Genomic DNA, 14,835 nt, shown 5'->3' with positions numbered 1-14,835 from the left:
CACCTGATAGTAATGCTTTCAGATCTCCTGAGTTGGGGTAAAAACGATTTGCTTTATTACTACAAACACAGACATAAAAATGAATATTTACAATAGTCAACAACACACTTGTATTGCTCTCTGTAAATTAGAAACGTGTATAAAAATAGAATGTACTTCCAACGTATATATTTTTTAAACGTACAGTATATGTATATCTTAATACATATATATACAATTCTCCAAGATTTTTCGTTTTGTTCATGAAATGGTTATCAATATTTGTTATCAAATGTAACAGAATGCAAAAGAAAGAAAGAATGGAATACAGACTCATGACAACAATGAACTAATGCAGTCTGAATTTTCCACTACGGTATCGTTTCCGCCCTCCCCCCGCGCATTTCTTTCTTTCTTGTGTTCTTGACACCTGGTGAGGGAGTTTTGTACATTTTTATATTGATGTGCGGTTTAACACTACTTCACTTTCAAAGTTGTCTTTGCTGCTAAGAGTGCTTTCATGTTTGATCTTAACGGCATTATACCCAACTAAGACCAGAAGTTTAGTTTGTGATCAGTACAATGGCGTCAAGAGGATGGCGTTCGTCTGTTAACTCACCAAATAGTTTTTGTTATGTGTGTGGCCAGTTTGTAGTTAAAGGACAGTGTAGATCCATTACGCCATCGGTGAAACTAGCATATTAAATATATTTCGGATGTCGTGTGGGAGATCAGGACAAAACTTGGTCACCCAACATAATTTGTGCGTCGTGCTACGTCACTTTACTTGCATGGGCCAAAGAGAAACGGAGGTTCATGAAATTTGCTGTACCAATGGTGTGGAGAGAACCCACCAACCATCTGGATGATTGTTATTTTTGTCTCACAGTAGTTAAGGGACATTCTAAAAAAAGCAAATACACAATAAGTTATCCCAACGTTAAATCCGCAATTAGACCTATTCCGCACGGGGATGAACTTCCACTTCCCGAGCCCCCTACCAACTGGGAAGAGATATGGCCAAAAGACTCTGATGATGATCATGACCTTGATGAAATATCGACATCAACATGTACATTCAAGGATCCAACGTTCATCCCTGACTGTGTTCGCGAGCCACATTTCATCCGGCAATGTGAACTTAATGACCTAGTCCGTGATTTGCACCTGACAAAACAAGAGGCGGAACTTCTGGGATCAAGGCTCCAGCAGTGGAACTTATTGGATGCAGAAACGAACATATCAGTGTACAGGAAAAGGCATGTTCAATTTTCAAGCTATTTCTCAATACAATATAATGTGTGCGTATGTACAGATATAAATGGGTTGATGGCGGAGCTAGGAATTCCTTACGTTCCAGAAGAATGGAGGTTATTTATCGACGCGTCAAAGGTCAGCCTTAAAGCTGTCCTTTTACATAATGGAAATAAAAAACCTTCTATACCACTTGCGCACTCAGTGAAGATTAAGGAATCCTATGACACCATGTCAACTTTGCTAAATCTTATAAATTACAAGGACCATTGTTGGCAAATATGTTGTGATCTCAAGGTAGTTGGTATTTTATTAGGACTGCAGTGCGGTTACACGAAGTACCAATGTTTTTTATGTTTATGGGATAGCCGAGCTGATGACAAACATTATGAAGTGAAGGAATGGGAACCTAGAGTGAAGTACGTACCTGGAGAATACAATGTCAAATACGCTCCTTTGGTAGATCCTAATAAGATATTACTACCGCCACTTCATATCAAGTTAGGACTTATGAAAAACTTTGTCAAAGCCATGGACACATCTGGTGAAGGTTTCAAGTATTTGCGAGATAAGTTCCCTAACCTGAGTGATGCTAAGATTTCAGCGGGAGTGTTTATTGGTCCCCAAATTAGGAAATTAATGCTTGATGATAGCTTTGACAGCAAGTTAAACAGTGCTGAGCTAGCTGCCTGGACAGCATTTAAGTGTGTTGTGCGCAACTTTCTGGGCAATAACAAAGCTGAAAGTTACACAGAAATCGTACAGGACATGATACAGAAATACAAAGAGTTGGGTTGTAGGATGTCTTTAAAAATCCACTTTTTGCACTCCCACCTCAGCTTCTTTCCTGCTAACCTAGGTGCTCTCAGCGACGAACAGGGGGGAAAGATTCCACCAAGATATAATGGCAATGGAGAAAAGGTGCCAGGGACGATGGGATCCTTCAATGATGGGGGACTATTGTTGGGGTCTTGTTAGAGAATGCAACATTTCTTACAAAAGAAGGAAGTAGTGTACGTTTTTGTAACCCAATGGAAGTTTCATATATTGTGATAGTTTTGATTGTCTTTTCATGACCTTTTGGTACATTTGTATTATTGTTTATTGTAAATTGTCACACTTGTAAATTATATTGTATTATATTTTATATATGTGTTTGTGGTAATAAAGCAAAACGTTTTACCTCAACTTAAGAGATCTGAAAGCATTACTGTAAGTAGCAATAAACAGTACACACAGTATACATACAAACATATTTATTTCTCTAGAAAGAATAAAGCGATTATTACTTGGAGGGTTTGGAGGGTTTGTTAAATATGAATCAAAGTATACTTAGGTATAATTTCTATGTTAGTATATGCAAGGGGACAAGATCTTGGGGTGTAAAATAAACGAAAAGGGAAACTTTTGAGGGATTTTTCCCGAAAATCCCTCTGTTACGGGAAAATCGTACGTGATGGAGAAAAAAACCGAGTGCATATTCGAATTCAGCGCAAAAAGTTCCTTTAAGAACAGGTATTTCCTTTTATGTAACAAAACCTTTGTTAACTAGTGTAATAGCATGGTTGAAAAGTTAGAAGAATGGAAACATAAATTAGGAAAATGTTTAAAGGATATAAATAAAAATAAGGCAAAAGTAAGAGATCATGATCATTTAACTGGGAAGTTTAGAGGTGCAGCTCACAGTTATTGTAACTTAAGCTATCGAAATCCTAATTTTATTCCAGTATTTATTCACAACTTAAGTGGTTATGATACTCACCTGTTTGTTAAAGAACTTGCTTATGATAAGAATGAAATAAAACTAATTGCAAATAATGAGGAAAAATATATAACATACTCAAAATATATGAAGGTTGATAAAAAGAATGGAATTAATTTACGATTTCTAGATTCATTTAGGTTTATGCCAAGGAGTTTAGCAGAACTAGCAAATAACCTTACAAAAGAACAATATAGAGAAACGTCAAAGTACTTCCCTAATGATTTGTTAGATTTAGTAATTAAAAAAGGTGTGTACCCATATGATTATATTGACTCAATTGAAAGATTAGAAGAAACAAAACTACCTTCAAAAGAAATGTTCTTTAATAAACTTACTAACACCCACATCAGTGATGAAGATTATGAGCATGCGGAAAATGTTTGGAAGTCATTCAATATTAAAAATCTAGGTGAATATACAGAACTTTATAACAAGACAGATGTATTAATATTAGCTGATGTATTTGAAAGTTTTAGAGATGTGTGTTTAAAAGCATATGGTTTAGATCCTGCTTGGTATTTAACTGCTCCTGGTTTATCGTGGGATTCAATGTTAAAGATGACTAAGATCAAACTAGAAATGTTAACTGACTATGACAAAATATTAATGATAGAAAAAGGTATAAGAGGTGGAATTTCACAATGTAGTAAAAGATATGTAGAAGCAAATAATAAGAATATGAAAAATTATAACAAAGACGAACCTTCAAAGTATTTAGCTTATCTAGATGCAAACAATTTATATGGATGGGCTATGGGTCAGTACATGCCTTACAAGGCTTTAAATGGGTTCAACCTTACATGAACATAATGAATATTCCAGATGATTCAGAAACTGGCTACATATTAAAAGTTGATTTAGAATATCCAGAATACTTACATGATAAACATACAGATCTACCATTAGCTCCAGAAAATATGTGTCCACCAGGATCGAAACATTCAAAATTATTAACAACGCTTTACAATAAAGAAAGATATGTTATTCACTACAGAAACTTAAAACTATATATGTCACTTGGGATGATATTAAAGAAAATTCACAGAGTATTGGAGTTCAAGCAATCAAACTGGTTAAAGGAATATATTGATCTAAATACAAATATGAGAACAAAAGCTAAGAATGATTTCGAGAAAGATTTTTACAAGTTAATGAACAATAGTGTATTTGGTAAAACAATGGAAAACATTAGAAAGAGGCCATCTATTACCTTAGAATGTGATCCAATGAGGGTGGAAAAGTTAATAGCGAAACCGAACTTTGATTACAGAACAATATTTACTGAAGATTTGTGTGCGATACATATGAAAAAAGAAAAATTGACCTTCAACAAACCTATATATGTTGGTATGAGTGTGCAAGATTTGTCAAAATTATTAATGTATGACTTCCATTACAACATTATGAAACCTAAATATGATATTAATATAGGCTTATGTTATATGGATACTGATAGTTTTATATATGAAATTAATACAGGTGATTTCTACAAAGACTTAAAAGAAATGGTGGATTTATTTGATATAAGTGAATATGGAAAGGATAATCAATATGGAATACCACTAGTAAACAAAAAAGTATTAGGAAAGATGAAGGATGAAAACAATGGTAAAATAATGACAGAATTTATTGGGTTAAGATCAAAGGTGTATGCCTTTAAAGTTGAAAATAAAGAGAAGAAAAAAGCAAAAGAAATAACAAAATGTGTAGTATCAAAAGAGTTACAATTTGCTGATTATAAGCAAACCCTATTCAATGATGTGAAAACATACAAAAATATAAATCTAATTCGAAGTTGTAAGCATGATGTATATACCATAGCTGTAAATAAGTTAGCATTAGATTCGAATGATGATAAAAGATATATGCTAGAGGGTGGTATAAGTACATTAGCTTGGGGGCATTATAAGATATAATTAAAATGTATTTATGTGTAGTTTAGTTTTAGGTCATATTTAATTAACTTTTATGTATAGTTTAGTTTAGTTTTAGGTCATATTTAATTAACTTTTATGTATAGTTTAGTTTAGGTAAAATTTAATTAACTTTTATGTATAGTTTAGTTTAGTTTTAGGTCATATTTAATTAACTTTTATGTATAGTTTAGTTTAGTTTTAGGTCATATTTAATTAACTTTTATGTATAGTTTAGTTTAGTTTTAGGTCATATTTAATTAACTTTTATGTATAGTTTAGTTTAGTTTTAGGTCATATTTAATTAACTTTTATGTATAGTTTAGTTTAGTTTTAGGTCATATTTAATTAACTTTTATGTATAGTTTAGTTTTAGGTAAAATTTAGTTAACTTTTATGTGTGGTGTAGTTGATAGGTGAGGTGTGGTGTAGGTGAGTAATTATGTATAGTTTAGTTTTAGGTAAAATTTATATTTTTAAGTCATAAAAGTTGTTTTTGTAATTTTATCCTTAGACATAGGCAACCAGTAACGTGTTAGAAAAAAAATTATAAAAAATAGAAACCATTTACCGTTTGAATTTTGAAAATCGGTTAATATTTGACGATGTTGTAGTCAATTCAAAATTTCGGGAATTTTTTACGGGTTTATTTTTGAGTTTTCGGGAAAATGTTATTCTTTAAAAAAGTCTTAAAATTTTATTCTAATTATGGTAGTATTTTTATTTTTTCGATTTGTTGAAATTTTGTGGAGATATTGAAAAAGGGAAAAGTATTTTTTGAGTTATGCAACCATCTATACATTTTAAAAAAATTGGTTATGTTATTAGTATTCATTTACCGTTTGAATTTTTGAAATCGGTTAATTAGGAGCCGAGGAATTAATTAATAACGTTATTTGGGGGTAAAACTATCAGTGTTGCCAACTCATTTTTAACAATTATCATATTTATTAGTAATGGGGTGAATTCATCCCGATATGTTTTAAAGCTTTATCTTGAAAAATTAAAATCCTGGAACGTTCCGAAAAATATATTGCGTTGGATACACTGCATGGTAAAACATTAGTTTCGTTGGCGGGTTTATTTAAACAGTTTCTCGTTCATGCTAGCTAAGTAACACGGAAAGTTTTTTAATTTGCATAGTTAAGTTGTCCGTTCAAAAATTTTCATGAGGAATAACATTGAATCAAGAAATCGAAGACAGACACTCCGGCAAAGGTTTCATCTGGGTTAATGCTGGCGGAGTTAATGCTGGCGGAGTTGCTTATAAAAAGAAAGAAAATATGTTGTTGCCTCTCTCAAGCAAACTGAATTGTAAATGTGTGTGTGGACAAACCTGTGCTGTGTTGGGTTGTATAAATACAGGCCGCAAAATGCTAAATTCGTTATTTTTTATTAGATTTTGATAATTCAAACGGCATTTAAAAGAGAATGTATCAGAGTTTAAAATGCAATTGTTCATTCTTGTTAAATGTTGTTAGATTTAGTGATTTTTGTTTTTGTAACTAGATTTAATGATTTTTTTGTAACCAGATTTAGTGATTTTTGAAGTCAAAACCGGTTATAACCAGATTTTGTAACCAAATTTAGTGATTTCTTAAAGTCAAAACCGGTTATAACCAGATTTTTGTAACCAGATTTAGTGATTTTTTGTTTTTTAACTAGATTTAATGATTTTTTGTAACCAGATTTAGTGATTTTTTTGTAACTAAATTTAGTGACTTTTGTAACTAAATTTAGTGATAGAATGCATTAGAAGTTATTATGAGTAAGATAGAAGTTATTTGAGATGTGATAGAAGTTATTTTGGGGGATAAAAAGTGTTAAAAATTATTAGGGGGTAGATTAGAAGATATTTGGAAGCAGGGGTGTGCTATGTTATTGAGGGGTGAGGGTGAAAGTGCGCTAGAACATACATTTATCCCCTACTCACTTAGAGAGAGCATTTGGAAACACTTAAGGCTTGTTTTTATCAATGTATTAAAATCTAGTTTTAGCGTTTCTCAGGAACAACGACGTGGATATAGTAATAATTATGCCTTCGGGATGCTTTTTTAATGTGGGTTCCCTTCCTCTCACCATCCGGAGCAGGACGTTTGGGCATAAGGCCGTTTCAACGCAAGATGTTTGGGCTCAAAGCCATATATCTAAATAGGTTAATCTACTTAAAGGGTTATAATTATAATGTTTCTCATAACGAAAACCCGGATGTTTTCGCACTAAAATCCTTGAAAATAGACACTAACATCACAAATACTATGTCATAAAAAATAACTGCACAACTTAAGAAGTTCAGAAAGATGAAATTTGACATCAATTTTCTAAAAAACAAATCTTCAAAAACTAAATTTTCGTTACGTTATTACAGTATGCCCTATGGTAATCAGTCTCAATTACATTAAATGCTTAGGCCTAGTTTTGTTCTAGTAAATTTTTGTATATGCCTAATGCAGAAGGAAAAAAATCTTATGTTACATTTACCATGACATTATCATTGCATGACGAAATTATGTGCCAAACCCAGCAAGTACCGCAAATCTGCACAAGATTTAAGCCATTTTAAAGAAAGTCGCGTGTAACTTACAAACGTAATGATTTAGAACACTTATTTTAAACATATAATACCTATAACGAAAACATTAGTGCAAGTTTATTAGTAAACATTCAGTATAACCGTAGTTATTAAAATATAAACTTTGGTGCAAAGTAACCCCATAGCTTTGCACAATATACAATAAAGTGTGTTCGACATAGGAACATAATTTTTTTTTGTGCAATGTTTTCCCTTCAGTATTTATACATTTTACTTTCTACACAAACCTGCAAGCAGTCTACAAATATTTATATTAGAATGATGGTACTGGTATCAGTACTTAGTTTGAATTATCGATATTTGTAAAGAAATTTTGTATTTTCTGCTACCGGCACAGAAACCACATTCTAATATTTTAGCATATGCCCCACAAAAATGCTAACTAAGGAACAGAAAAAAAATCCCCGTGAACTGATTTGCCTTGGATAGGGTCTATTCCTTATGTCCAAGAATATCATCCCAACCGTAATTAGTGGGAGATTTACGGGATTTGGGACTTTCAGGTTGAAACCCACCCAAATTGCACGATTCCTTATTTTAAAAATCTAATGTTAGTCATTTCTATGCGTATAAGCTGAAATCCTAGTCATTTCTAGTCTAGTTATTAAAAAAAAAATCGAAGTCTTTGTGAGTAAAGCCTCTCTCAGACTACTTTTCTGGATCCGCCATTGTTCATAATTTATTTTCCAAAAAGAAATTCATTCCAGGATCTTCCTAAATAGGAAATTTACCTAAATTTAGAATGCAGGAGATTCCAGTAGTAATAATTTCCTATCTAAGCGGTATTTTGGACCGGTGCAAAGTAACCCCGAGTACAGACTGAAACTCCCTTCTCCCAGTTTTACTTTTTTATGACTTTAAAACGTTTCACATTTCAATTTCAACTAATGCATAAAAGTTCCATTATACACGGTAGTATTCTACGAAACTGACTTAACTTTGACGGAAAATCTTTTACGTGATATCTTTCAAATTTTGGCGGCCTTTACAGTGACTGCTTTCCATACCTCTACAACAATGAATCCTCTCGGTAATTGGAACTGATGTTAACCGCCAACATTATAGCCAAAATACAGTTAGATACAGATACAACTTTCTGTTTTCTGTTCATGGTTTTGCCGACAGAGAACTGTGAAACTCTTCATATTTTGCGCAAAGTAACTCCTGATGTGCAAAGTGTCTTTTGGTATTATACAATATCAAAAATTTCAAAATTTCTGTACAACTACGAATTTTTCATCTGCCCGAATACATTTTCTTCTTTCCATGGGAAGGTTTCTTCTCGAAGCATTGCCTCGTACACCTTGTTCTGCTTTGTTCTGTCCTTCGAAGTGTATCAATAAACTGCCAACTCGATCAATAGCGTTCCTTTATGTTAGATATGTTATAAAGGACAGAAGTTTAGTTTGGGGTAGGCTGCCTACAGTAAATTTTATTTGGACCACTCCTCCTATTTCAATGAATAGCTAGTGCCTACTTTTATGAAATCTGAAATAACATTCTGTTAATACAATTGTCTCAACTATCCGGCCTAATGGGTAGATCGAATAACAAAAAAGCATTCAATAAATACTCACTTCCTGAAACACTCACCCATAGCGTTAAAAACTTAATTTTTATTAAAAAAAAAACAGCTCCTATTCATTACTTAATAAACATTTCCTATGTTTTGTAACATTCGTTTTAATAATTTATTATAGAAAAAAAACAAAAATGAAAATATGTGCAGTGTTGTAAATATTTTAAGTCACATTTTTAAAATAACTAAACGTTAAGAAAAAAAGTTTTTTTTAAACAAATTACATGCTCTTATTACATATATCTTAATTTATTAAAAAAATATTCTTCCAAAACTAAGTCGCATAGTACGGAGCAGGCCGGTAGCCAGCCTAAAAATGTAGGGGGACCCGGCTGAAGTTAGGAGGGACCCAATCCAACCATATTATAGTTCATTTGCAAGCCTACCGTGAAAATGTTAAAGGGTTAGGAAAATTTTAGGGGGAACCATCCCCTAGGCCCCCTGAATACAGGCCTGGTATGGAGATCTGATACATTTTTTATTTATTATTATTATTATTTTACTGGTACAGATAAGTTGTTCATGACGTGCAGAACTTTGCTGTGTTCAAGATGTTATTTTTAGTTTTTGCAAAATTGTTGTGGAAGTTTTTTTGAAATTTCAAGTGCCTATTTTCATATTTTAGTTCCTAAACATCCGGATTCCAGTTATGAAATACAGTATATATAGGTAGGAAACCTATTTATACAAAAGGTTTTGTGTCCAAACATTTCGCGCCTAAGCGGCCGCACTTAAACATCTCGTCCCCAAATGTCATGGACCAATTACCATCGAGCTGCTTGCTTCAAGGCGAGTCCTCTTTTTTCTCACCATCGTGGTGCTTGTTTTAGGAGAGTCTCCTTGTTTCTCACACATCTCCATTGTTTACTGAAACAAATGTTCGAAATGGTGTCCGTTTTCTGCAATACAACATTGCAAGTGTTACATGTACAGAGAGTCTAACCATGGATTGCGACGCACGATCGCAGTCTTTGCTTCATAGACTGTAATTTGTGATAAAGAATGTATCGCAGAAAATAGTCACCATTTCGAACATTTTCTCATCACTTGTCAACGGCGTTTAGGGATGGGCAGAAGCAAGTTCGAGAGAGTTTTCTGTGAAACTCAACTCGACTAGAAATAGATTTCTTTGAGCTCGACTCGAAACAAACATATTTGAGCAAGAAAAATTCTTTCCAATTCGACTCGAATTCGGGTCGAGTTACGAATCGCGTCGACACAAAACAGGCCAAATCCTGTGTGTAGCTTCAAGTATCCTACATAGACAATATAATTATTATCAATGATGCTATTGCATATAATAATAATAATAATAATAATAATAATAATAATAATAATAATAATAATAATAATAATAATAAGAAGAAGAAGAAGAAGAAGAAGAAGAAGAAGTTTATAAACAGTGTTTTGAAGATTACTGCCCTATCTATCACGCAACGAAAAGAATATCTTAATACAAAAGTTGTGTGTTTTTACATGGAGAATGGGAATCAGGAATAAAAAACGGAGTTATTATTTAACATTTCAAAGTTGACCCCCTCCCGCCCTCCGGGCTTGGGGGAAGAGGGTCGAGTGTTGTATCATTGGATGTCTCCCTTCAAGACGAACAACTTTTATTCCAACTTTCTCGAAATTCGATTTCTAGTTTTCCAGATATCACCAAAAACAGTTTTAAATGACTCATTTTTCGTTTGTAAGTTATTTTGATTTTTGTCGATTACAGCGCCATCTATCACGCAACGAAAAAATGTTGAATGCAAAAGTTACTTATTTTTTCACGGAGAATCAGAATATGCAATAAAAAATGGTGGTTCCTATTTAAGATTTCAAAGTTCACCTCCCTCCCGCCCCCGGGGTTGTGGGAATAGGGGGTCGAGTGTGGAATCATTGGATGTCCCCCTTCGAGGCGAAAAACTTTTATTGCAACTTTTTCAAAATTCGATTTCTAGTTTTCCAAATATCCCCTAAAACAGTTTTAAATGCCTCATTTTTCGTTTGTAAGCCATTTTGATTTTTGGCGATTACAGCGCCATCTACGACGCAACGAAAAAATGTTCGAAACAAAAGTTACGTATTTTTCACGGAGAATCAAACTTTGCAATAAAAAATGGTGGTTTCTATTTAAGATTTCAAAGTTGACCCCCTCCCGCCCCCGGGGGTTGGGGGTAGGGGGTCGAGTGTGTTATCATTGGATGCCCCCTTCGAGACGAACAACTTTTGTATCAACTTTTTAAAAATCCGATTTTTAGTTTTCCTGATATTCTGAAAAAGTTTTAAATGCCGCATTTTTCGTTCGTAAGCCATTCTGATTTTTGTCGATTACAGCGCCATCTATGATGCAACGAAAAAAAATGTTGTATGCAAAAGTTACTTATTTTTTCACGGAGAATCAGAATATGAAATAAAAAATGGTGGTTCTTATTTAAGATTTCAAAGTTGACCCCCTCCCGCCCCCGGGGGGTGGGGATAGGGGGTTGAGTGTGGTATCATTGGATGTCCCCCTTCAAGACGAACAACTTTTCTTAAAACTTTTTAAAAATCTGATTTATAGTTTTCCTGATATTCTTAAAAACAGTTTTAAATGCCTCATTTTTCGTTTGTAAGTTATTTTGATTTTTGTCGATTACAGCGCCATCTACGACGCAACGAAAAAAATGTTCGAAACAAAAGTTACGTATTTTTTCACGGAGAATCAAACTTTGCAATAAAAAATGGTGGTTCCTATTTAAGATTTCAAAGTTGACCCCCTCCCGCCCTCGGAGGGTGGAGGTAGGGGGTCCAGTGTGGTATCATTGGATGCCCCCTTCGAGACGAACAACTTTTATTACAACTTTTTCAAAATTCGATCCGTAGTTTTCCAGATATCCTCAAAAACAGTTTTAAATGTCTCATTTTTCGTTTGTAAGCCATTTTTTGTCGATTACAGCGCCATGTATCACGCAACGAAAAAATGTTAACTGCAAAAGTTACGTATTTTTTAACGGAGAATCATAATATGCAATAAAAGAAGGTGCTTCCTATTTAAGATTTCAAAGTTGACCCCCCTCCCGCCCCCGATATTTCCAAATATTTCCAAAAACAGTTTTAAATGCCTCACACGGTATATATATATTTATAATAGACAATATGGAGTGCCCGCTACTGGACAGACATGAGCTAGCCATCGCTAATCAATCTTTACTTTATCAAACATAGTACTTGTAGATAGACAATACGGAGTGCCCGCTACTGGACGAACATAAGCTAGATGGTAGCGAGTGATACATTATACATCTACGCAACACGGAAATGATTCCATTGAAAGCAAGAGAGAAACGGTGTTGATATCAGACTACCCCGTCGGCGTATGATTCGACTTACTGGATAAAGAGTCACTTTCGTTTACTCGGACATGTTACGGACAGGATTTACTTGAAACAACATTGTAGATATTGTAGAATTGATATACATATATAGTATGTAAATGCACTGAGTAACCAATGATTAATAAGTATGTGTATATGTTCTTTGGTTTATAAAACAATTCAAGACGATAGAATAAACACACGACGGTAATAATATAGCACCGGATATTGTAAACAGAGACAACTTGGACGAATTACATGAACGGCGGACCAATTCCTTCACAGTTTTCAGGACGACATTATTCCTTCCATAGAGTGAGATAGAAAATAATGAAACATAGTTACCTGGGACGGTGACCAAAGCTCACCCAACCTTTTGACGTTTACAAGTAGACAGTACTGGCACCACAGGCCAGTTCAAAGGGCTCCATTTCGGGCAGCATCCCAAAATGGCAAACGGTCTCCAACGACCTCTCAAGCATCTCGGTACATGATGATCGTAATTATAGCCATCGGTGCAGGTTGACCAAATGGCGACCTTCTTTAATTAATAGCAACCAAGTACACTTCACCAATTCTCTCACAAGATAGACGAAATTTCACTGCAAAGTTGCTGAAACACTCACGTTCACAGCAACGACCGCAGATGAGAACTTCACTGAAAGATACATTTGAGTCCCACAGAAGCAGGTGGAATCAGCCGGCAAGTAACAATGGATGGAGTCCCAAATTAAGGAATGGCAGAGGGCGGAGATTCACTACGTCAAGAGGAAGAGGCCATACACAGAGACAGTTCTTGGGGAAGGACAATCAGACTTCCACTTACATCACAGCAAACGATTAGCGAGTATCAAGACAATCCTAGTAATATCCTGAATGAGCACGAGCTGAGTGTTCGTAGGTAGGTAATTGTAGTTCACTGCACGCACACTAATCTATTATCACTGTTCGGTCACGGTATCTCCTATTGAAAGGGTTCGTGATAGGAAACAATTACTTCACTGCATGACACGCAGTAATTTATGTCAAAAGACAGGCCGGAGAGCTACACCTCCATTCTCACCCCCACCATGTTTTTTTTCAGTGCGAAGAACTAAGACAAATGGAGCGCGCGTATGCATCCCGCTCGCTCTCTGATTGGTCGCTCCTTACTACGTATCAGAGCGTAATACCGAAACGACAACTTTAATAATAAAATATATATGACTAAATAAAAATAGAATTTACATAAATCAACGTTTATATATGTACGTTTATAATAAATCCCTCCGTTTAAACGAAACACAAAAAATTCAAATTATTTCAAGCAGTGAGCGCTATCTTCTGAAGCTGAAAGATATCCGATCGATACAAGCCATAGACATACAAAGAAAGTAGCATACTACGATTTCACATACTAGCTCAATTGTCGGCCATCTTGAGTCCTTCATGAGGGTCGAGAATTGAGAAAATAACACTAACTAAGAGCTGATTAACATCTCTACGAATAATCTCTTTGAGAAAATGTAACGCTTAAAGAGGAACGTTACACAACCAGCGAATTTCACGAACGAAGAGACCATAGCTGTCATCACATTTTTGTTCCACCAAGGAAAGTAACCAAAGTAGATGCTAAGTGTGCTCTCACAGGAACACTTTGTACTCCAGAGTTACACCTTGCTCATCAAAAAAGTTACAGAAATACTCGATATTCAAGAAATATGGGAATTGGAACTCTTGGATCCTGAAGAGGGGAATTCAGATGGTCTGTTCGAGACTAATGTGAATTCCTTCCTTCAGATGAAGCAGAAAGCCTCTAGTTTTTCCGCTTATTGTAAAACGGAAGGAGACAAACAGATATATCGAAGAATATTATGCCCATGAAGGTATACGATTAAATTATAACATTAGAATGAACCCGGTATTGAGGCAATGTGTGAAATTATACCTCAATTCATTGTATCGAAAGTGAGAGCAACGCACAGATATGTCGGACAGTGTAATCTTTAGTGATGAGGTAACGTTTCTTAGGTATATAACCACGGCAAGATGTGAAATTCAAAGTGTAGTCCCAATTAATGATGACCATCTGATTATCACTTACAGAGACATTGAAACTGAAAAGGTAGCATTACAGTTTTCCAATGTAATACTAGCCGCATTTATTACTTCGTGGGCTAGACTTAAATTGTCCAAACTACTGACAACTGTAGGACAAGACAGAGTAATCTACTGTGTCACTGACAGCATCATGTACCTACAGAAAAAAGAAACCTTTGTTACCGCTCGGAAAATCTTTGGGTGATCTGACAAATGAAATACCAGAAGGTTGGGAGTTTAGATCTTATCGGTTTAGGCCCGAAAAATTAAGCTATGAGGCTAACAAATGCCGAAAGGGATGTTCGGCATATATTCAAAATTAGGGGATA

Source organism: Thermobia domestica, chromosome 18 (genome assembly GCF_964235325.1).
Source record: "Thermobia domestica chromosome 18, izTheDome1.hap1.1, whole genome shotgun sequence".
NCBI classification, from domain to species: domain Eukaryota; kingdom Metazoa; phylum Arthropoda; class Insecta; order Zygentoma; family Lepismatidae; genus Thermobia; species Thermobia domestica.
Note: the sequence above shows the minus strand (reverse complement) of the source record.